Here is a 21,435-nt window from a genome sequence, read left to right as displayed (position 1 = left end):
TTTTTACTAAACCTTTATATAAATCAAACATGTTATCACACAATACTACACTTTAATTTTTGTTGTTGGAAAGACTGTTGGGACGGGCTCTCTCTGCGTGTAAAGCCCCCTAGCTTGTAACCTGACACCATCCCTCATACACACACAGAGACAGAGGGCCACAGTAAGAGATATTTAATTCATTGAAGTTAATTACAATTTTCTTTCAAACCTTTAACTTTCTTCTAAAACTTTAGTACAGAAATGTAAGCATACATATTACAATTATTAAAAGTACACTATACATTAATATGAAACTATGTCACTAATATGTATTACTAAACCTTTATATGAATCATACACTTTATTACTGCACAATACATGTTATTTTGTTGTAAAGACTGTTTTTTAAATTCCTTTCTTAGAAAAAAAAAGTAGAATCAGCATTCTCCTCCTTTTCAGGGATCTATTGTAACCTGACAGTCTCCAAATCTACCAAATACTAATTGAGTGTATGTAAACTTCTGACCCACTGGGAATGTAATGAAAGAAATAGAAGCTGAAATAAATCATTCTCTCTACTATTATTCTGACATTTCACATTCTTAAAATAAAGTGGTGATCCTAATTGACCTAAAACAGGGAATTTTTACTAGGATTAAATGTCAGGAATTGTGAAAAACTGAGTTTAAATGTATTTGGCTAAGGTGTATGTAAACTTCCGACTTCAACTGTATGTAAAATATCTAATGCAGAAGGACTAGTAAATAGGTAAACAACCCCAGCATTCGTATGTAAAATATCTAATGCAGAAGGACTAGTAAATAGGTAAACAACCCCAGCATACGTATGTAGAATATCTAATGCAGAAGGACTAGTAAATAGGTCAACAACAGTGGGAAAACTTGTCTCTTGAGGTATAGTACGCACTTCATAGCTTAGTGGAACCTTAGAGGTTCATACGCTATATACCCACAGTAATAGGCACTTTAATCTATGTCTCAGTCTCTCTCTCTCCATTTCTCTCAGTCTCTGTCTGTCTCAGGCCCCTCTGCGATCCAGGTCCGTCCCCCACCTCACTCCGGGGCCTTCGTGTTGACCCCACTTCCACCTCCACTAGGAGCCTGGGGGGGTCCTCTGAGATGCATGAGCCGAGTGAGAGCTCCCTGAGTGTCAGGCTCGATGTCTAGGAAACTGCCTGGCTCCAGGACACCTGGAAGGCCTGGTGCCCAAGCCCAGGCCAGAGCTCCTGTGGTTGGGCTTGGTTGCCTCGGGAAGGTGGGTGTCTCTGGGTGGGTGTGGGTGTGGGTGAGGCTGGAGAAAGGCAGACTCGGAGTAGAAGCTGCGAATGCGAGGGAAGGAGGGATTGGTGGAGGGAGGGCTGGAGAGAGGAAAATGGGGTTAAAATAATGAGTAGAGGAAGGGAGGTAGATGATCAATGTCAAGAATATAACCAGAAATATAAACAGTACACTATATGTTCATTCCAGAAAATATGATGGGAGCATATAGACAGGGACAGATACTGTATGTCTGGTTTAGGTCTGGAGAATCACTGAGATCTCTTCAAGCCATGGTCATTGGTAGCCAAAATAATGGGCAACTGGGCATTTCTATGCATGACCCTAAGCATGGTGGGATGATTTAATTGCTTAATTAACTCAGGAACCACACTCTGTGGAAGCACCTGCTTTCAATATACTTTGTATCCCTCATTTACTCAAGCGTTTCCTTTATTTTGGATGAGAACAAACTGCCCTCTACTGAAAGAGATCGAGGGGAAGAATGGAAACTTGTTGGACATGCATGCAGTTGGAACAAATTGAAGACAATCGTTTTCCAAGTTATAATTTGAATTGGACAATAAATATTCACTACACATCTACTAGATATGTACACACGTTGACTTTGAATAAGCCACTGATATCTCCAAAGTTGTTGCGAAAACTATTGGAGGATGCGGGCATCGATCCCGCACCTCTCGCATGCTAAGCGAGCGCTCTCCCATTTGAACTAATCCCCCGGCTTCCTCTAAAAGCACGAGGGCAGGACCTAGGGATGACGCCAAGGCATGGCCGCGGGAATACGTTCTGGGCTGGGGGTGTAGAACAGGTGGTCTGTCTGAGGGTTCCACACCACCACATGCTGCACGTACCACAACGGGTCCAGACCCAGGACACACACACAACTAGGTATTGTCGTGTTACCTGTTTGGAATCATAATACATAGAACCTCAATCTCCTGCTTTCCTTGTGTTCCAGTAAGCGAGTGAATACGAGACTATGAAGTCTGGAAATGCGAAACTACAGTATTCACTGGTGTTGTCATGGTTACCTGTGTTGTCTTGCCAGAGGCGTGTCTTCCACACCTCTCCCAGCTTGCTGTCGGTCTCCATGTGAAACAGGTCCAGACCACTGCGTTGGAACGTCCCCTCCCCTTCCTGCTGCGGGTGGCGCAAGCCGCTTTCAGTCACCCTGTACAGACTGATGCCCAGGTGGGCTGTGGTGCCTGATGGGAAAATACAAATGTCTTTGGTAACCGTGAACCAGGTCTGCATTTCACTTCAGCAAGATGTTATCTCCCTTCTGCACCCCTTCACTCCCACTCAGGGCTGTAAATTATGTGTGTGTGTGTGTGTGTGTGTATGTATTTAACATTCCAGACATCATAGCAATGGTGAGAGACATCTCCATGGCAATGGGACCTAATTGGCATAGATTCTACAGGTGACTGGAACTCTATTTAAGGGATGTGACACCATTATTCCACGTGAAATTCCATCATTTGGTGTTTTAAGTTGATGGTTGTGTCTCAGGCACCGCTACAGAATCTCCCATAATTGTTCAATTGGGTTGAGATCTGGTGACTGAGACACACCCACACACAAACACACGTTAAACCCCCTATGCTCATTTGAAACCCCTCTTCAAAATCACTGAGATTTCTTCAAGCCATGGTCATTGGTAGCCAAAATAATGGGCAACTGGGCATTTCTATGCATGACCCTAAGCATGGTGGGATGATTTAATTGCTTAATTAACTCAGGAACCACACTATGTGGAAGCACCTGCTTTCAATATACTTTGTATCCCTCATTTACTCAAGCGTTTCCTTTATTTTGGATGAGCACAAACTGCCCTCTACTGAAAGAGATCGAGGGAAAGAATGGAAATTTGTTGGACATGCATGCAGTTGGAACAAATTGAAGACAATCGTTTTCCAAGTTATAATTTGAATTGGACAAGAAATATTCACTACACATCTACTAGATATGTACACACGTTGCCTTTCAATAAGCCACAGATATCTCCAAAGGTGTTGCGAAAACTATTGGAGGATGCGGGCATCGATCCCGCTCCCTATCGCATGCTAAGCGAGCGCTCTACCATTTGAGCTAATCCCCCGGCTTCCTCTAGAAGCAGACGGGCAGGACCTAGGGATGACACCAAGGCATGTCCGCGGGAATACGTTCTGGGCTGGGGGTGTAGAACAGGTGGTCTGTCTGAGGGTCCCACACCACCACATGCTGCACGTACCACAACGGGTCCAGACCCAGGACACACACACAACTAGGTATTGTTGTGTTACCTGTTTGGAATCATAATACATAGAGCCTCAATCTCCTGCTTTCCTTGTGTTCCAGTAAGCGAGTGAATACGAGACTATGAAGTCTGGAAATGCGAAACTACATTATTCACTGGTGTTGTCATGGTTACCTGTGTTGTCTTGCCAGAGGCGTGTCTTTCACACCTCTCCCAGCTTGCTGTCGGTCTCCAGGTGAAACAGGTCCAGACCACTGCGTTGGAACGTCCCCTCCCCTTCCTGCTGCGGGTGGCGCAAGCCGCTTTCAGTCACCCTGTACAGACTGATGCCCAGGTGGGCTGTGGTGCCTGATGGGAAAATACAAATGTCTTTGGTAACCGTGAACCAGGTCTGCATTTCACTTCAGCAAGATGTTATCTCCCTTCTGCACCCTTTCACTCCCACTCAGGGCTGTAAATTTGTGTGTGTGTGTGTGTGTGTGTGTGTGTGTGTGTGTGTGTGTGTGTGTGTGTGTGTGTGTGTGTGTGTGTGTGTGTGTGTGTGTGTGTGTGTGTGTGTGTGTGTGTGTATTTAACATTCCAGACATCATAGCAATGGTGAGAGACATCTCCATGGCAATGGGACCTAATTGGCATAGATTCTACAGGTGACTGGAACTCTATTTAAGGGATGTGACACCATTATTCCACGTGAAATTCCATCATTTGGTGTTTTAAGTTGATGGTTGTGTCTCAGGCACCGCTACAGAATCTCCCATAATTGTTCAATTGGGTTGAGATCTGGTGACTGAGACACACCCACACACAAACACACGTTAAACCCCCTATGCTCATTTGAAACCCCTCTTCAAAATCACTGAGATTTATTCAAGCCATGGTCATTGGTAGCCAAAATAATGGGCAACTGGGCATTTCTATGCATGACCCTAAGCATGGTGGGATGATTTAATTGCTTAATTAACTCAGGAACCACACTATGTGGAAGCACCTGCTTTCAATATACTTTGTATCCCTCATTTACTCAAGCGTTTCCTTTATTTTGGATGAGCACAAACTGCCCTCTACTGAAAGAGATCGAGGGAAAGAATGGAAATTTGTTGGACATGCATGCAGTTGGAACAAATTGAAGACAATCGTTTTCCAAGTTATAATTTGAATTGGACAAGAAATATTCACTACACATCTACTAGATATGTACACACGTTGCCTTTCAATAAGCCACAGATATCTCCAAAGGTGTTGCGAAAACTATTGGAGGATGCGGGCATCGATCCCGCTCCCTCTCGCATGCTAAGCGAGCGCTCTACCATTTGAGCTAATCCCCCGGCTTCCTCTAGAAGCAGACGGGCAGGACCTAGGGATGACGCCAAGGCATGGCCGCGGGAATACGTTCTGGGCTGGGGGTGTAGAACAGGTGGTCTGTCTGAGGGTCCCACACCACCACATGCTGCACGTACCACAACGGGTCCAGACCCAGGACACACACACAACTAGGTATTGTTGTGTTACCTGTTTGGAATCATAATACATAGAGCCTCAATCTCCTGCTTTCCTTGTGTTCCAGTAAGCGAGTGAATACGAGACTATGAAGTCTGGAAATGCGAAACTACATTATTCACTGGTGTTGTCATGGTTACCTGTGTTGTCTTGCCAGAGGCGTGTCTTTCACACCTCTCCCAGCTTGCTGTCGGTCTCCAGGTGAAACAGGTCCAGACCACTGCGTTGGAACGTCCCCTCCCCTTCCTGCTGCGGGTGGCGCAAGCCGCTTTCAGTCACCCTGTACAGACTGATGCCCAGGTGGGCTGTGGTGCCTGATGGGAAAATACAAATGTCTTTGGTAACCGTGAACCAGGTCTGCATTTCACTTCAGCAAGATGTTATCTCCCTTCTGCACCCTTTCACTCCCACTCAGGGCTGTAAATTATGTGTGTGTGTGTGTGTGTGTGTGTGTGTGTATTTAACATTCCAGACATCATAGCAATGGTGAGAGACATCTCCATGGCAATGGGACCTAATTGGCATAGATTCTACAGGTGACTGGAACTCTATTTAAGGGATGCAACACCATTATTCCACGTCAAATTCCATCATTTGGTGTTTTAAGTTGATGGTTGTGTCTCAGGCACCACTACAGAATCTCCCATAATTGTTCAATTGGGTTGAGATCTGGTGACTGAGACACACCCACACACAAACACACGTTAAACCCCCTATGCTCCTTTGAAACCCCTCTTCAAAATCACTGAGATCTCTTCAAGCCATGGTCATTGGTAGCCAAAATAATGGGCAACTGGGCATTTCTATGCATGACCCTAAGCATGGTGGGATGATTTAATTGCTTAATTAACTCAGGAACCACACTCTGTGGAAGCACCTGCTTTCAATATACTTTGTATCCCTCATTTACTCAAGCGTTTCCTTTATTTTGGATGAGCACAAACTGCCCTCTACTGAAAGAGATCGAGGGGAAGAATGGAAACTTGTTGGACATGCATGCAGTTGGAACAAATTGAAGACAATCGTTTTCCAAGTTATAATTTGAATTGGACAAGAAATATTCACTACACATCTACTAGATATGTACACACGTTGCCTTTCAATAAGCCACAGATATCTCCAAAGTTGTTGCGAAAACTATTGGAGGATGCGGGCATCGATCCCGCTACCTCTCGCATGCTAAGCGAGCGCTCTACCATTTGAGCTAATCCCCCGGCTTCCTCTAGAAGCAGACGGGCAGGACCTAGGGATGACGCCAAGGCATGGCCGCGGGAATACGTTCTGGGCTGGGGGTGTAGAACAGGTGGTCTGTCTGAGGGTTCCACACCACCACATGCTGCACGTACCACAACGGGTCCAGACCCAGGACACACACACAACTAGGTATTGTCGTGTTACCTGTTTGGAATCATAATACATAGAGCCTCAATCTCCTGCTTTCCTTGTGTTCCAGTAAGCGAGTGAATACGAGACTATGAAGTCTGGAAATGCGAAACTACAGTATTCACTGGTGTTGTCATGGTTACCTGTGTTGTCTTGCCAGAGGCGTGTCTTTCACACCTCTCCCAGCTTGCTGTCGGTCTCCAGGTGAAACAGGTCCAGACCACTGCGTTGGAACGTCCCCTCCCCTTCCTGCTGCGGGTGGCGCAAGCCGCTTTCAGTCACCCTGTACAGACTGATGCCCAGGTGGGCTGTGGTGCCTGATGGGAAAATACAAATGTCTTTGGTAACCGTGAACCAGGTCTGCATTTCACTTCAGCAAGATGTTATCTCCCTTCTGCACCCTTTCACTCCCACTCAGGGCTGTACATTATGTGTGTGTGTGTGTGTGTGTGTGTGTGTGTGTGTGTATTTAACATTCCAGACATCATAGCAATGGTGAGAGACATCTCCATGGCAATGGGACCTAATTGGCATAGATTCTACAGGTGACTGGAATTCTATTTAAGGGATGTGACACCATTATTCCACGTGAAATTCCATCATTTGGTGTTTTATGTTGATGGTTGTGTCTCAGGCACCGCTACAGAATCTCCCATAATTGTTCAATTGGGTTTAGATCTGGTGACTGAGACACACCCACACACAAACACACGTTAAACCCGCTATGCTCCTTTGAAACCCCTCTTCAAAATCACTGAGATCTCTTCAAGCCATGGTCATTGGTAGCCAAAATAATGGGCAACTGGGCATTTGTATGCATGACGCTAAGCATGGTGGGATGATTTAATTGCTTAATTAACTCAGGAACCACACTATGTGGAAGCACCTGCTTTCAATATACTTTGTATCCCTCATATACTGAAGCGTTTCCTTTATTTTGGATGAGAACAAACTGCCCTCTACTGAAAGAGATCGAGGGAAAGAATGGAAACTTGTTGGACATGCATGTAGTTGGAACAAATTGAAGACACTCGTTTTCCAAGTTATAATTTGTATTGGACAAGAAATATTCACTAAACAACTACTACATATAGTCCTCTGTAGCTCAATTGGTAGAGCATGGCGCTTGTAACGCCAGGGTAGTGGGTTAGATCCCCGGGACCACCCATACGTAAAAATGTATGCACACATGACTGTAAGTCGCTTTGGATAAAAGCGTCTGCTAAATGGCATATTATTATTATATGTACACACGTTGCCTTTGAATAAGCCACAGATATCTCCAAAGTTGTTGCGAAAAGCATTGGAGGATGCGGGCATCGATCCCGCTACCTCTCGCATGCTAAGCGAGCGCTCTACCATTTGAGCTAATCCCCCGGCTTCCTCTAAAAGCAGACGGGCAGGACCTAGGGATGACGCCAAGGCATGGCCGCGGAAGACGTTCTGGGCTGGGGGTGTAGAACAGGTGGTCTGTCTGAGGGTTCCACACCACCACATGCTGCACGTACCACAACGGGTCCAGACCCAGGATACACACACAACTAGGTATTGTTGTGTTACCTGTTTGGAATCATAATACATAGAGCCTCAATCTCCTGCTTTCCTTGTGTTCCAGTAAGCGAGTGAATACGAGACTAAGAAGTCTGGAAATGCGAAACTACAGTATTCACTGGTGTTGTCATGGTTACCTGTGTTGTCTTGCCAGAGGCGTGTCTTCCACACCTCTCCCAGCTTGCTGTCGGTCTCCAGGTGAAACAGGTCCAGACCACTGCGTTGGAACGTCCCCTCCCCTTCCTGCTGCGGGTGGCGCAAGCCGCTTTCAGTCACCCTGTACAGACTGATGCCCAGGTGGGCTGTGGTGCCTGATGGGAAAATACAAATGTCTTTGGTAACCGTGAACCAGGTCTGCATTTCACTTCAGCAAGATGTTATCTCCCTTCTGCACCCTTTCACTCCCACTCAGGGCTGTAAATTATGTGTGTGTGTGTGTGTGTGTGTGTGTATTTAACATTCCAGACATCATAGCAATGGTGAGAGACATCTCCATGGCAATGGGACCTAATTGGCATAGATTCTACAGGTGACTGGAACTCTATTTAAGGGATGCAACACCATTATTCCACGTGAAATTCCATCATTTGGTGTTTTATGTTGATGGTTGTGACTCAGGCACCGCTACAGAATCTCCCATAATTGTTCAATTGGGTTGAGATCTGGTGACTGAGACACACCCACACACAAACACACGTTAAACCCCCTATGCTCCTTTGAAACCCCTCTTCAAAATCACTGAGATCTCTTCAAGCCATGGTCATTGGTAGCCAAAATAATGGGCAACTGGGCATTTCTATGCATGACCCTAAGCATGGTGGGATGATTTAATTGCTTAATTATCTCAGGAACCACACTATGTGGAAGCACCTGCTTTCAATATACTTTGTATCCCTCATTTACTCAAGCGTTTCCTGTATTTTTGATGAGAACAAACTGCCCTCTACTGAAAGAGATCGAGGGAAAGAATGGAAACTTGTTGGACATGCATGCAGTTGGAACAAATTGAAGACAATCGTTTTCCAAGTTATAATTTGAATTGGACAATAAATATTCACTACACATCTACTAGATATGTACATACGTTGTCTTTCAATAAGCCACAGATATCTCCAAAGTTGTTGCGAAAAGTATTGGAAGATGCGGGCATCGATCCCGCTACCTCTCGCATGCTAAGCGAGCGCTCTACCATTTGAGCTAATCCCCCGGCTTCCTCTAAAACCACGAGGGCAGGACCTAGGGATGACGCCAAGGCATGGCCGCGGGAATACGTTCTGGGCTGGGGGTGTAGAACAGGTGGTCTGTCTGAGGGTCCCACACCACCACATGCTGCACGTACCACAACGGGTCCAGACCCAGGACACACACACAACTAGGTATTGTCGTGTTACCTATTTGGAATCATAATACATAGAGCCTCAATCTCCTGCTTTCTTTGTGTTCCAGTAAGCGAGTGAATACGAGACTATGAAGTCTGGAAATGCGAAACTACAGTATTCACTGGTGTTGTCATGGTTACCTGTGTTGTCTTGCCAGAGGCGTGTCTTTCACACCTCTCCCAGCTTGCTGTCGGTCTCCAGGTGAAACAGGTCCAGACCACTGCGTTGGAACGTCCCCTCCCCTTCCTGCTGCGGGTGGCGCAAGCCGCTTTCAGTCACCCTGTACAGACTGATGCCCAGGTGGGCTGTGGTGCCTGATGGGAAAATACAAATGTCTTTGGTAACCGTGAACCAGGTCTGCATTTCACTTCAGTAAGATGTTATCTCCCTTCTGCACCCTTTCACTCCCACTCAGGGCTGTAAATTATGTGTGTGTGTGTGTGTGTGTGTGTGTGTGTGTGTGTGTGTGTGTGTGTGTGTGTGTGTGTGTGTGTGTGTGTGTGTGTGTGTGTGTGTGTGTGTGTGTGTGTGTGTGTGTGTGTATTTAACATTCCAGTCATCATAGCAATGGTGAGAGACATCTCCATGGCAATGGGACCTAATTTGCATAGATTCTACAGGTGACTGGAATTCTATTTAAGGGATGTGACACCATTATTCCACGTGAAATTCCATCATTTGGTGTTTTATGTTGATGGTTGTGACTCAGGCACCGCTACAGAATCTCCCATAATTGTTCAATTGGGTTGAGATCTGGTGACTGAGACACACCCACACACAAACACACGTTAAACCCCCTATGCTCCTTTGAAACCCCTCTTCAAAATCACTGAGATCTCTTCAAGCCATGGTCATTGGTAGCCAAAATAATGGGCAACTGGGCATTTCTATGCATGACCCTAAGCATGGTGGGATGATTTAATTGCTTAATTCACTCAGGAACCACACTATGTGGAAGCACCTGCTTTCAATATACTTTGTATCCCTCATTTACTCAAGCGTTTCCTTTATTTTGGATGAGAACAAACTGCCCTCTACTGAAAGAGATCGAGGGGAAGAATGGAAACTTGTTGGACATGCATGCAGTTGGAACAAATTGAAGACAATCGTTTTCCAAGTTATAATTTGTATTGGACAAGAAATATTCACTACACATCTACTAGATATGTACACACGTTGCCTTTGAATAGGCCACAGATATCTCCAATGTTGTTGCGAAAAACATTGGAGGATGCGGGCATCGATCCCGCTACCTCTCGCATGCTAAGCGAGCGCTCTACCATTTGAGCTAATCCCCCGGCTTCCTCTAGAAGCAGACGGGCAGGACCTAGGGATGACGCCAAGGCATGGCCGCGGGAATACGTTCTGGGCTGGGGGTGTAGAACAGGTGGTCTGTCTGAGGGTTCCACACCACCACATGCTGCACGTACCACAACGGGTCCAGATCCAGGACACACACACAAATAGGTATTGTTGTGTTACCTGTTTGGAATCATAATATATAGAGCCTCAATCTCCTGCTTTCCTTGTGTTCCAGTAAGCGAGTGAATACGAGACTATGAAGTCTGGAAATGCGAAACTACAGTATTCACTGGTGTTGTCATGGTTACCTGTGTTGTCTTGCCAGAGGCGTGTCTTTCACACCTCTCCCAGCTTGCTGTCGGTCTCCAGGTGAAACAGGTCCAGACCACTGCGTTGGAACGTCCCCTCCCCTTCCTGCTGCGGGTGGCGCAAGCCGCTTTCAGTCACCCTGTACAGACTGATGCCCAGGTGGGCTGTGGTGCCTGATGGGAAAATACAAATGTCTTTGTTAACCGTGAACCAGGTCTGCATTTCACTTCAGCAAGATGTTATCTACCTTCTGCACCCTTTCACTCCCACTCAGGGCTGTAAATTATGTGTGTGTGTGTGTGTGTGTATTTAACATTCCAGACATCATAGCAATGGTGAGAGACATCTCCATGGCAATGGGACCTAATTGGCATAGATTCTACAGGTGACTGGAACTCTATTTAAGGGATGCGACACCATTATTCCACGTGAAATTCCATCATTTGGTGTTTTATGTTGATGGTTGTGACTCAGGCACCGCTACAGAATCTCCCATAATTGATCAATTGGGTTGAGATCTGGTGACTGAGACACACCCACACACAAACACACGTTAAACCCCCTATGCTCCTTTGAAACCCCTCTTCAAAATCACTGAGATCTCTTCAAGCCATGGTCATTGGTAGCCAAAATAATGGGCAACTGGGCATTTCTATGCATGACCCTAAGCATGGTGGGATGATTTAATTGCTTAATTAACTCAGGAACCACACTATGTGGAAGCACCTGCTTTCAATATACTTTGTATCCCTCATTTACTCAAGCGTTTCCTTTATTTTGGATGAGCACAAACTGCCCTCTACTGAAAGAGATCGAGGGAAAGAATGGAAACTTGTTGGACATGCATTTAGTTGGAACAAATTGAATACAATCGTTTTCCAAGTTATAATTTGTATTGGACAAGAAATATTCACTACACATCTACTAGATATGTACACACGTTGCCTTTGAATAAGCCACTGATATCTCCATAGTTGTTTTGCGAAAAGTATTGGAGGATGCGGGCATCGATCCCGCTACCTCTCGCATGCTAAGCGAGCGCTCTACCATTTGAGCTAATCCCCCGGCTTCCTCTAGAAGCAGACGGGCAGGACCTAGGGATGATGCCAAGGCATGGCCGCGGGAATACGTTCTGGGCTGGGGGTGTAGAACAGGTGGTCTGTCTGAGGGTTCCACACCACCACATGCTGCACGTACCACAACGGGTCCAGATCCAGGACACACACACAACTAGGTATTGTCGTGTTACCTGTTTGGAATCATAATACATAGAGCCTCAATCTCCTGCTTTCCTTGTGTTCCAGTAAGCGAGTGAATACGAGACTATGAAGTCTGGAAATGCGAAACTACAGTATTCACTGGTGTTGTCATGGTTACCTGTGTTGTCTTGCCAGAGGCGTGTCTTCCACACCTCTCCCAGCTTGCTGTCGGTCTCCAGGTGAAACAGGTCCAGACCACTGCGTTGGAACGTCCCCTCCCCTTCCTGCTGCGGGTGGCGCAAGCCGCTTTCAGTCACCCTGTACAGACTGATGCCCAGGTGGGCTGTGGTGCCTGATGGGAAAATACAAATGTCTTTGGAAACCGTGAACCAGGTCTGCATTTCACTTCAGCAAGATGTTATCTCCCTTCTGCACCCTTTCACTCCAACTCAGGGCTGTAAATTACGTGTGTGTGTGTGTGTGTGTGTGTGTGTGTGTGTGTGTGTGTGTGTGTGTGTGTGTGTGTGTGTGTGTGTGTGTGTGTGTGTGTGTGTGTGTGTGTATTTAACATTCCAGACATCATAGCAATGGCGAGAGACATCTCCATGGCAATGGGACCTAATTTGCATAGATTCTACAGGTGACTGGAACTCTATAATATGATAACAGCGCCGGAGAAGATGGCTGCCGTTTTACAGCCCTTTAACCAATTGTACTATTATGTGTGTTTTTCCGCGTTATTTGTAATTTATTTTGTACATAATGTTTCTGCCATCGTCTCTTATAACCAAAAAGAGCTTCTGGATATCAGGACAGCGATTACTCACCTCGTATTGGACGAAGATTTTTTCTTCAACGAGGCGGCCGCGAATGATATCATACAGACACCCGACAAGGCCCAAATCCCCGTCATTCGCGTGAGGAAGAGACGGAGATATCGTGGACGTAGGTCGGGGTGCCTTGTAAGGATCCGACGGCGAGCGAGTAAACTGCCTCTTCCATCAATCCTATTAGCCAACGTTCAATCATTGGATAACAAATTGGATGACTTAAGATTACGGTTATCCTACCAACGGGACATTAAAAACTGTAATATCTTATGTTTCACCGAGTCGTGGCTGAACGACGACATGGATTTCATACAGCTAGCGGGGTATACGCTACATCGGCAGGATAGAACGGCTGACTCCGGTAAGACAAGGGGTGGCGGTCTGTGTATATTTGTAAACAACAGCTGGTGCACAAAATCAAATACTAAGGAAGTCTCAAGGTTTTGCTCGCCTGAGGTAGAGTATCTTATGATAAGCTGTAGACCACACTATTTACCAAGAGAGTTTTCATCTATATTTTTCATAGCTGTCTATTTACCACCACAAACCAATGCTGGCATTAAGATTGCACTGAATGAGTTGTACAAGGCCATAAATCAACAGGAAAACGCTCATCCAGATGCAGCGCTCCTAGTGGCCGGGGACTTTAATGCAGGGAAACTTAAATCCGTTCTACCTCATTTCTACCAGCATGTTAAATGTGCAACCAGAGGAAAAAAAACTCTAGACCACCTTTACTCCACACACAGAGACGCATACAAAGCTCTCCCTCACCCTCCATTTGGCAAATCTGACCATAACTCTATCCTCCTGATTCCTGCTTATGAGCAAAAACTAAAGCAGGAAGCACCAGTGACTCGGTTAATAAAAAAGTGGTCAGATGACGCAGATGCTAAGCTACAGGACTGTTTTGCTAGCACAGACTGGAACATGTTCCGGGATTCTTCAGACAGCATTGAGGAGTACACCACATCAGTCACTGGCTTCATCAATAAGTGCATCGATGATGTCGTCCCCACAGTGACCGTACGTACATACCCCAACCAGAAGCCATGGATTACAGGAAACATCCGCACTGAGCTAAAGGGTAGAGCTGCCGCTTTCAAGGAACGGGACTCTAACCCGGACGCTTATAAGAAATCCCGCTATGACCTCCGACGAACCATCAAACAGGCAAAGAGTCAATACAGGACTAAGATTGAATCGTACTACACTGGCTCTGACGCTCGTCGGATGTGGCAGGGCTTGAAAACTATTACAGACTACAAAGGGAAGCACAGCCGCGAGCTGCCCAGTGACACAAGCCTACCAGACGAGCTAAACCACTTCTATGCTCGCTTCGAGGCAAGCAACACTGAAGCATGCATGAGAGCACCAGCTGTTCCGGATGACTATGTGATCACGCTCTCCGTAGCCGATGTGAGTAAGACTTTTAAGCAGGTCAACATTCACAAGGCCGCAGGGCCAGACGGATTACCAGGACGTGTACTCGAGCATGTGCTGACCAACTGGCAAGTGTCTTCACTGACATTTTCAACATGTCCCTGACTGAGTCTGTAATAACAACATGTTTCAAGCAGACCACCATAGTCCCCGTGCCCAAGGACTCTAAGATAACCTGCCTAAATGACTACCGACCCGTAGCACTGACGTCTGTAGCCATGAAGTGCTTTGAAAGGCTGGTCATGGCTCACATCAACAGCATTATCCCAGAAATCATAGACCCACTCCAATTTGCATACCGCCCCAACAGACCCACAGATGATGCAATCTCTATTGCACTCCACACTGCCCTTTCCCACCTGGACAAGAGGAACACCTACGTGAGAATGCTATTCATTGACTACAGCTCAGCATTCAACACCATAGTGCCCTCTAAGCTCATCACTAAGCTAAGGATCCTGGGACTAAACACCTCCCTCTGCAACTGGATCCTGGACTTCCTGACGGGCCGCCTCCAGGTGGTAAGGGTAGGTAACAACACATCTGCCACACTGATCCTCAACACGGGGGCCCCTCAGGGGTGCGTGCTCAGTCCCCTCCTGTACTCTCTGTTCACCCATGACTGCATGGCCAGGCACGACTCCAACACCATCATTAAGTTTGCCGACGACACAACAGTGGTAGGCCTGATCACCGACAACGATGAGACAGCCTATAGGGAGGAGGTCAGAGACCTGGCCGTGTGGTGCCAGGACAACAACCTCTCCCTCAACGTGACTAAGACAAAGGAGATGATTGTGGACTACAGGAAAAAAAAGAGGACTGAGCACGCCCCCATTCTCATCGACGGGGCTGTAGTGGAACAGGTTGAGAGCTTCAAGTTCCTTGGTGTCCACATCACCAACGAACTATCATGGTCCAAACACACCAAGACAGTCGTGAAGAGGGCACGACAAAGCCTATTCCCCCTTAACCCTCCCGTTGTCCTAGGGTCAAAATGACCCGCCACTGTGTTGAACCAACTTTATTTAATTTTTATATTTTTTGGATCATTTGTGAGAAGGAGGCAGTGATACTTTCTTTAAAGTCTCACTGCCTCCTTCTCACAAATGATCCCAAAAATATAAAAATTAAATAAAGTTGGTTCAACATAGTGGCGGGTCATTTTGACCCTAGGACAACGGGAGGGTTAAGGAGACTGAAAAGATTTGGCATGGGTCCTCAGATCCTCAAAAAATTCTACAGCTGCACCATCGAGAGCATCCTGACTGGTTGCATCACCGCCTGGTATGACAACTGCTTGGCCTCCGACCGCAAGGCACTACAGAGGGTAGTGCGTACGGCCCAGTAAATCACTGGGGCCAAGCTTCCTGCCATCCAGGACCTCTATACCAGGCGGTGTCAGAGGAAGGCCCTCAAAATTGTCAAAGACTCCAGCCACCCTAGTCATAGACTGTTCTCTCTGCTACCGCACGGCAAGCGGTACCGGAGTGCCAAGTCTAGGTCCAAAAGACTTCTCAACAGCTTCTACCCCCATGCCATAAGACTCCTGAACAGCTAATCATGGCTATCCGGACTATTTGCACTGCCCCCCCCACCCCATCCTTTTTACGCTGCTGCTACTCTGTTAATTATTTATGCATAGTCACTTTAACTCTACCCACATGTACATATTACCTCAATTACCTCAACTAGCCGGTGCCCCCGCACATTGACTCTGCAACGGTACCCCCCTGTATATATAGCCTCCCTACTGTCACTTTATTTTACTTCTGCTCTTTTTTTTCTCAACACTTTTTTTGTTGTTGTTTTATTTTTACTTTCTTTGTTAAAAATAAATGCACTGTTGGTTAAGGGCTGTAAGTAAGCATTTCACTGTAATGTCTGCACTTGTTGTATTCGGCGCATGTGACCAATAAAATTTTATTTTATTTTATTTTATTTTATTTAAGGGATGTGACACCATTATTCCACGTGAAATTCCATCATTTGGTGTTTTATGTTGATGGTTGTGTCTCAGGCACCGCTACAGAATCTCCCATAATTGTTCAATTGGGTTGAGATCTGGTGACTGAGACACACCCACACACAAACACACGTTAAACCCGCTATGCTCCTTTGAAACCCCTCTTCAAAATCACTGAGATCTCTTCAAGCCATGGTCATTGGTAGCCAAAATAATGGGCAACTGGGCATTTCTATGCATGACCCTAAGCATGGTGGGATGATTTAATTGCTTAATTAACTCAGGAACCACACTATGTGGAAGCACCTGCTTTCAATATACTTTGTATCCCTCATTTACTCAAGCGTTTCCTTTATTTTGGATGAGCACAAACTGCCCTCTACTGAAAGAGATCGAGGGGAAGAATGGAAACTTGTTGGACATGCATGCAGTTGGAACAAATTGAAGACAATCGTTTTCCAAGTTATAATTTGTATTGGACAAGAAATATTCACTACACATCTACTAGATATGTACACACGTTGTCTTTCAATAAGCCACAGATATCTCCAAAGTTGTTGCGAAAAGCATTGGAGGATGTGGGCATCGATCCCGCTACCTCTCGCATGCTAAGCGAGCGCTCTACCATTTGAGCTAATCCCCCGGATTCCTCTAGAAGCAGGCGGGCAGGACCTAGGGATGACGCCAAGGCATGGCCGCGGAAGACGTTCTGGGCTGGGGGTGTAGAACAGGTGGTCTGTCTGAGGGTTCCACACCACCACATGCTGCACGTACCACAACGGGTCCAGACCCAGGACACACACACAACTAGGTATTGTCGTGTTACCTATTTGGAATCATAAAGAAGTCATATCCTGAAGTCACCTCTACAGGATTAGCTCAGCAGTTACTTGACTGCTTTGTGGGATATTGATGTGTTTCTGGGTCTGTGGTGAATATGGTGTAATACGTCCCAAATGGCACCCTATTCCCTTTTGATGAGGACCAATAGAGATAAAATGTTTATGAATATACTGAAAAACAATACTATGGTGCCTGCTTATGGGTTTCTTTCTTCAAAACCCATTGTTTCAGATATTTCATGGATAACAACAATATGGCCACTGCTGTCAGAATTGTCTAGTATTTGTTGATAATCACAAGTTTACTGGAGAACTGAGACCAAGTAGAGACTTTGGACAGGGTGGATATGGTATAATAAAGGCAGTTTATTCAGAGGTAAAGATATCTGGAATCGCGTGCACGGACTCGTTCGTCAAACTCTTAGGGAGCTATCTGAAGAGAGCCCCGAAACATTGTGTGCAGACATTTTATGCAATAAATGATGTAGGTTGAATCTAGTAGTTCTCATCTTCTGATTGGTCCTGATGAGTTGGGCGAGGTCCCCTCCAGGCTAGTGTCACTGTTGCATTGGCTCTGAGTAGAGTTCTCTGTCTTCAAATGTTCAGCCTAAAAGAGGGGATTTTGTGTGTGTGTGTGTGTGTTAACAGTGATGATGTGTGTGTGTGTGTGTGTGTGTGTGTGTGTGTGTGTGTGTGTGTGTGTGTGTGTGTGTGTGTGTGTGTGTGTGTGTTCTCAAGGGAAGACTCGAGGGGAGCAACCAGTGATTGTGGCCTGTGGCGTGGGTATTGTCCTAGACAAGATATGGTTCTCTGTCCATTGTTCTTGCATAGGAACAGCATTGATTGAAAACAAACGCCCAACACAAAATGGGTCATGCACAAGATTTTAGTCAGACCAATCTATAACAAATATATTTACTACGACATATTTCAATATAGCCACATTATACTGTAGAAGAGGGAGGTTTTTATGAAGCACGTAATGTCAAGATGTTTGACTTTGGGCTTTTTCTAATGCAAGACCATGCATTCCCAGCAGTTAATCATGCATAATCGATTTAGCTCAACACTATGTGGAAGCACCTGCTTTCAATATACTTTGTATCCCTCATTTACTGAAGCGTTTCCTTTATTTTGGATGAGAACAAACTGCCCTCTACTGAAAGAGATCGAGGGAAAGAATGGAAACTTCTTGGACATGCATGCAGTTGGAACAAATTGAAGACAATCGTTTTCCAAGTTATAATTTGAATTGGACAATAAATATTCACTACACATCTACTAGATATGTACACACGTTGTCTTTCAATAAGCCACAGATATCTCCAAAGTTGTTGCGAAAAGTATTGGAGGATGCGGGCATCGATCCCGCTACCTCTCGCATGCTAAGCGAGCGCTCTACCATTTGAGCTAATCCCCCAGCTTCCTCTAGAAGCAGACGGGCAGGACCTAGGGATGACGCCAAGGCATGGCCGCGGGAATACGTTCTGGGCTGGGGGTGTAGAACAGGTGGTCTGTCTGAGGGTTCCACACCACCACATGCTGCACGTACCACAACGGGTCCAGACCCAGGACACACACACAACTAGGTATTGTCGTGTTACCTGTTTGGAATCATAATACATAGAGCCTCAATCTCCTGCTTTCCTTGTGTTCCAGTAAGCGAGTGAATACGAGACTATGAAGTCTGGAAATGCGAAACTACAGTATTCACTGGTGTTGTCATGGTTACCTGTGTTGTCTTGCCAGAGGCGTGTCTTCCACACCTCTCCCAGCTTGCTGTCGGTCTCCAGGTGAAACAGGTCCAGACCACTGCGTTGGAACGTCCCCTCCCCTTCCTGCTGCGGGTGGCGCAAGCCGCTTTCAGTCACCCTGTACAGACTGATGCCCAGGTGGGCTGTGGTGTCTGATGGGAAAATACAAATGTCTTTGGTAACCGTGAACCAGGTCTGCATTTCACTTCAGCAAGATGTTATCTCCCTTCTGCACCCTTTTACTCCCACTCAGGGCTGTAAATGATGTGTGTGTGTGTGTGTGTGTGTGTGTGTATTTAACATTCCAGACATCATAGCAATGGTGAGAGACATCTCCATGGCAATGGGACCTAATTGGCATAGATTCTACAGGTGACTGGAACTCTATTTAAGGGATGTGACACCATTATTCCACGTGAAATTCCATCATTTGGTGTTTTATGTTGATGGTTGTGTCTCAGGCACCGCTACAGAATCTCCCATAATTGTTCAATTGGGTTGAGATCTGGTGACTGAGACACACCCACACACAAACACACGTTAAACCCCATATGCTCCTTTGAAACCCCTCTTCAAAATCACTGAGATCTCTTCAAGCCATGGTCATTGGTAGCCAAAATAATGGGCAACTGGGCATTTCTATGCATGACGCTAAGCATGGTGGGATGATTTAATTGCTTAATCAACTCAGGAACCACACTATGTGGAAGCACCTGCTTTCAATATACTTTGGATCCCTCATTTACTCAAGCGTTTCCTTTATTTTGGATGAGAACAAACTGCCCTCTACTGAAAGAGATCGAGGGAAAGAATGGAAACTTGTTGGACATGCATGCAGTTGGAACAAATTGAAGACAATCGTTTTCCAAGTTATAATTTGTATTGGACAAGAAATATTCACTACACATCTACTAGATATGTACACACGTTGTCTTTCAATAAGCCACAGTTATCTCCAAAGTTGTTGCGAAAAGCATTGGAGGATTCGGGAATCAATCCCGCTACCTCTCGCATGCTAAGCAAGCGCTCTACCATTTGAGCTAATCCCCCGGCTTCCTCTAGAAGCAGGCGGGCAGGACCTAGGGATGACGCCATGGCATTGCAGCGGGAAGACGTTCTGGGCTGGGGGTGTAGAACAGGTGGTCTGTCTGAGGGTCCCACACCACCACATGCTGCACGTACCACAACGGGTCCAGACCCAGGACACACACACAACTAGGTATTGTCGTGTTACCTATTTGGAATCATAATATATAGAGCCTCAATCTCCTGCTTTCCTTGTGTTCCAGTAAGCGAGTGAATACGAGACTATGAAGTCTGGAAATGCGAAACTACAGTATTCACTGGTGTTGTCATGGTTACCTGTGTTGTCTTGCCAGAGGCGTGTCTTCCACACCTCTCCCAGCTTGCTGTCGGTCTCCAGGTGAAACAGGTCCAGACCACTGCGTTGGAACGTCCCCTCCCCTTCCTGCTGCGGGTGGCGCAAGCCGCTTTCAGGCACCCTGTACAGACTGATGCCCAGGTGGGCTGTGGTGCCTGATGGGAAAATACAAATGTCTTTGGTAACCGTGAACCAGGTCTGCATTTCACTTCAGCAAGATGTTATCTCCCTTCTGCACCCTTTCACTCCCACTCAGGGCTGTACATTATGTATGTGTGTGTGTGTGTGTGTGTGTGTGTGTGTGTGTGTGTGTGTGTGTGTGTATTTAACATTCCAGACATCATAGCAATGGTGAGAGACATCTCCATGGCAATGGGACCTAATTGGCATAGATTCTACAGGTGACTGGAACTCTATTTAAGGGATGCAACACCATTATTCCACGTGAAATTCCATCATTTGGTGTTTTATGTTGATGTTTGTGTCTCAGGCACCGCTACAGAATCTCCCATAATTGTTCAATTGGGTTGAGATCTGGTGACTGAGACACACACAAACACACGTTAAACCCCCTATGCTCCTTTGAAACCCCTCTTCAAAATCACTGAGATCTCTTCAAGCCATGGTCATTGGTAGCCAAAATAATGGGCAACTGGGCATTTCTATGCATGACGCTAAGCATGGTGGGATGATTTAATTGCTTAATTAACTCAGGAACCACACTATGTGGAAGCACCTGCTTTCAATATACTTTGTATCCCTCATATACTCAAGCGTTTCCTTTATTTTGGATGAGAACAAACTGCCCTCTACTGAAAGAGATAGAGGGAAAGAATGGAAACTTGTTGGACATGCATGCAGTTGGAACAAATTGAAGACAATCGTTTTCCAAGTTATAATTTGTATTGGACAAGAAATATTCACTACACATCTACTAGATATGTACACACGTTGTCTTTCAATAAGCCACAGATATCTCCAAAGTTGTTGCGAAAAGTATTGGAGGATGCGGGCATCGATCCCGCTACCTCTCGCATGCTAAGCGAGCGCTCTACCATTTGAGCTAATCCCCCGGCT

The 21,435-nt window shown here is 45.9% G+C and overlaps 1 long non-coding RNA gene and 8 other non-coding genes across 9 annotated transcripts; all 9 read right to left on the bottom strand.

The window, feature by feature from the left end:
- Positions 1 to 1,174: 1,174 nt before the first annotated feature.
- On the bottom strand, positions 1,175 to 19,122 carry LOC121581382. The gene is made up of 10 exons (XR_006661612.1): positions 18,956 to 19,122; positions 12,321 to 12,494; positions 10,943 to 11,116; positions 9,473 to 9,646; positions 8,091 to 8,264; positions 6,546 to 6,719; positions 5,160 to 5,333; positions 3,697 to 3,870; positions 2,315 to 2,488; positions 1,175 to 1,360 (listed from the first exon to the last, which is right to left on the bottom strand). It is a non-coding gene; the product is annotated as an uncharacterized LOC121581382 (long non-coding RNA).
- Positions 4,775 to 4,847, bottom strand: trnaa-agc. The gene has a single exon. It is a non-coding gene; the product is annotated as a tRNA-Ala (tRNA).
- Positions 6,161 to 6,233, bottom strand: trnaa-agc. The gene has a single exon. It is a non-coding gene; the product is annotated as a tRNA-Ala (tRNA).
- trnaa-agc lies at positions 7,707 to 7,779 on the bottom strand. Its single transcript has one exon. It is a non-coding gene; the product is annotated as a tRNA-Ala (tRNA).
- trnaa-agc lies at positions 9,088 to 9,160 on the bottom strand. The gene has a single exon. It is a non-coding gene; the product is annotated as a tRNA-Ala (tRNA).
- trnaa-agc lies at positions 10,558 to 10,630 on the bottom strand. Its single transcript has one exon. It is a non-coding gene; the product is annotated as a tRNA-Ala (tRNA).
- Positions 11,936 to 12,008, bottom strand: trnaa-agc. The gene has a single exon. It is a non-coding gene; the product is annotated as a tRNA-Ala (tRNA).
- trnaa-agc lies at positions 18,571 to 18,643 on the bottom strand. Its single transcript has one exon. It is a non-coding gene; the product is annotated as a tRNA-Ala (tRNA).
- A 2,236-nt stretch (positions 19,123 to 21,358) lies between the features above and the next one.
- Positions 21,359 to 21,431, bottom strand: trnaa-agc. The gene has a single exon. It is a non-coding gene; the product is annotated as a tRNA-Ala (tRNA).
- Between the last annotated feature and the right edge of the window lie 4 nt (positions 21,432 to 21,435).

This window comes from Coregonus clupeaformis, chromosome 1, assembly GCF_020615455.1.
Source record: "Coregonus clupeaformis isolate EN_2021a chromosome 1, ASM2061545v1, whole genome shotgun sequence".
Lineage (NCBI taxonomy): Eukaryota > Metazoa > Chordata > Actinopteri > Salmoniformes > Salmonidae > Coregonus > Coregonus clupeaformis.
The sequence above is the reverse complement of the archived record's forward strand: the minus strand, read 5'-3'. Positions and strand labels throughout refer to the sequence as shown.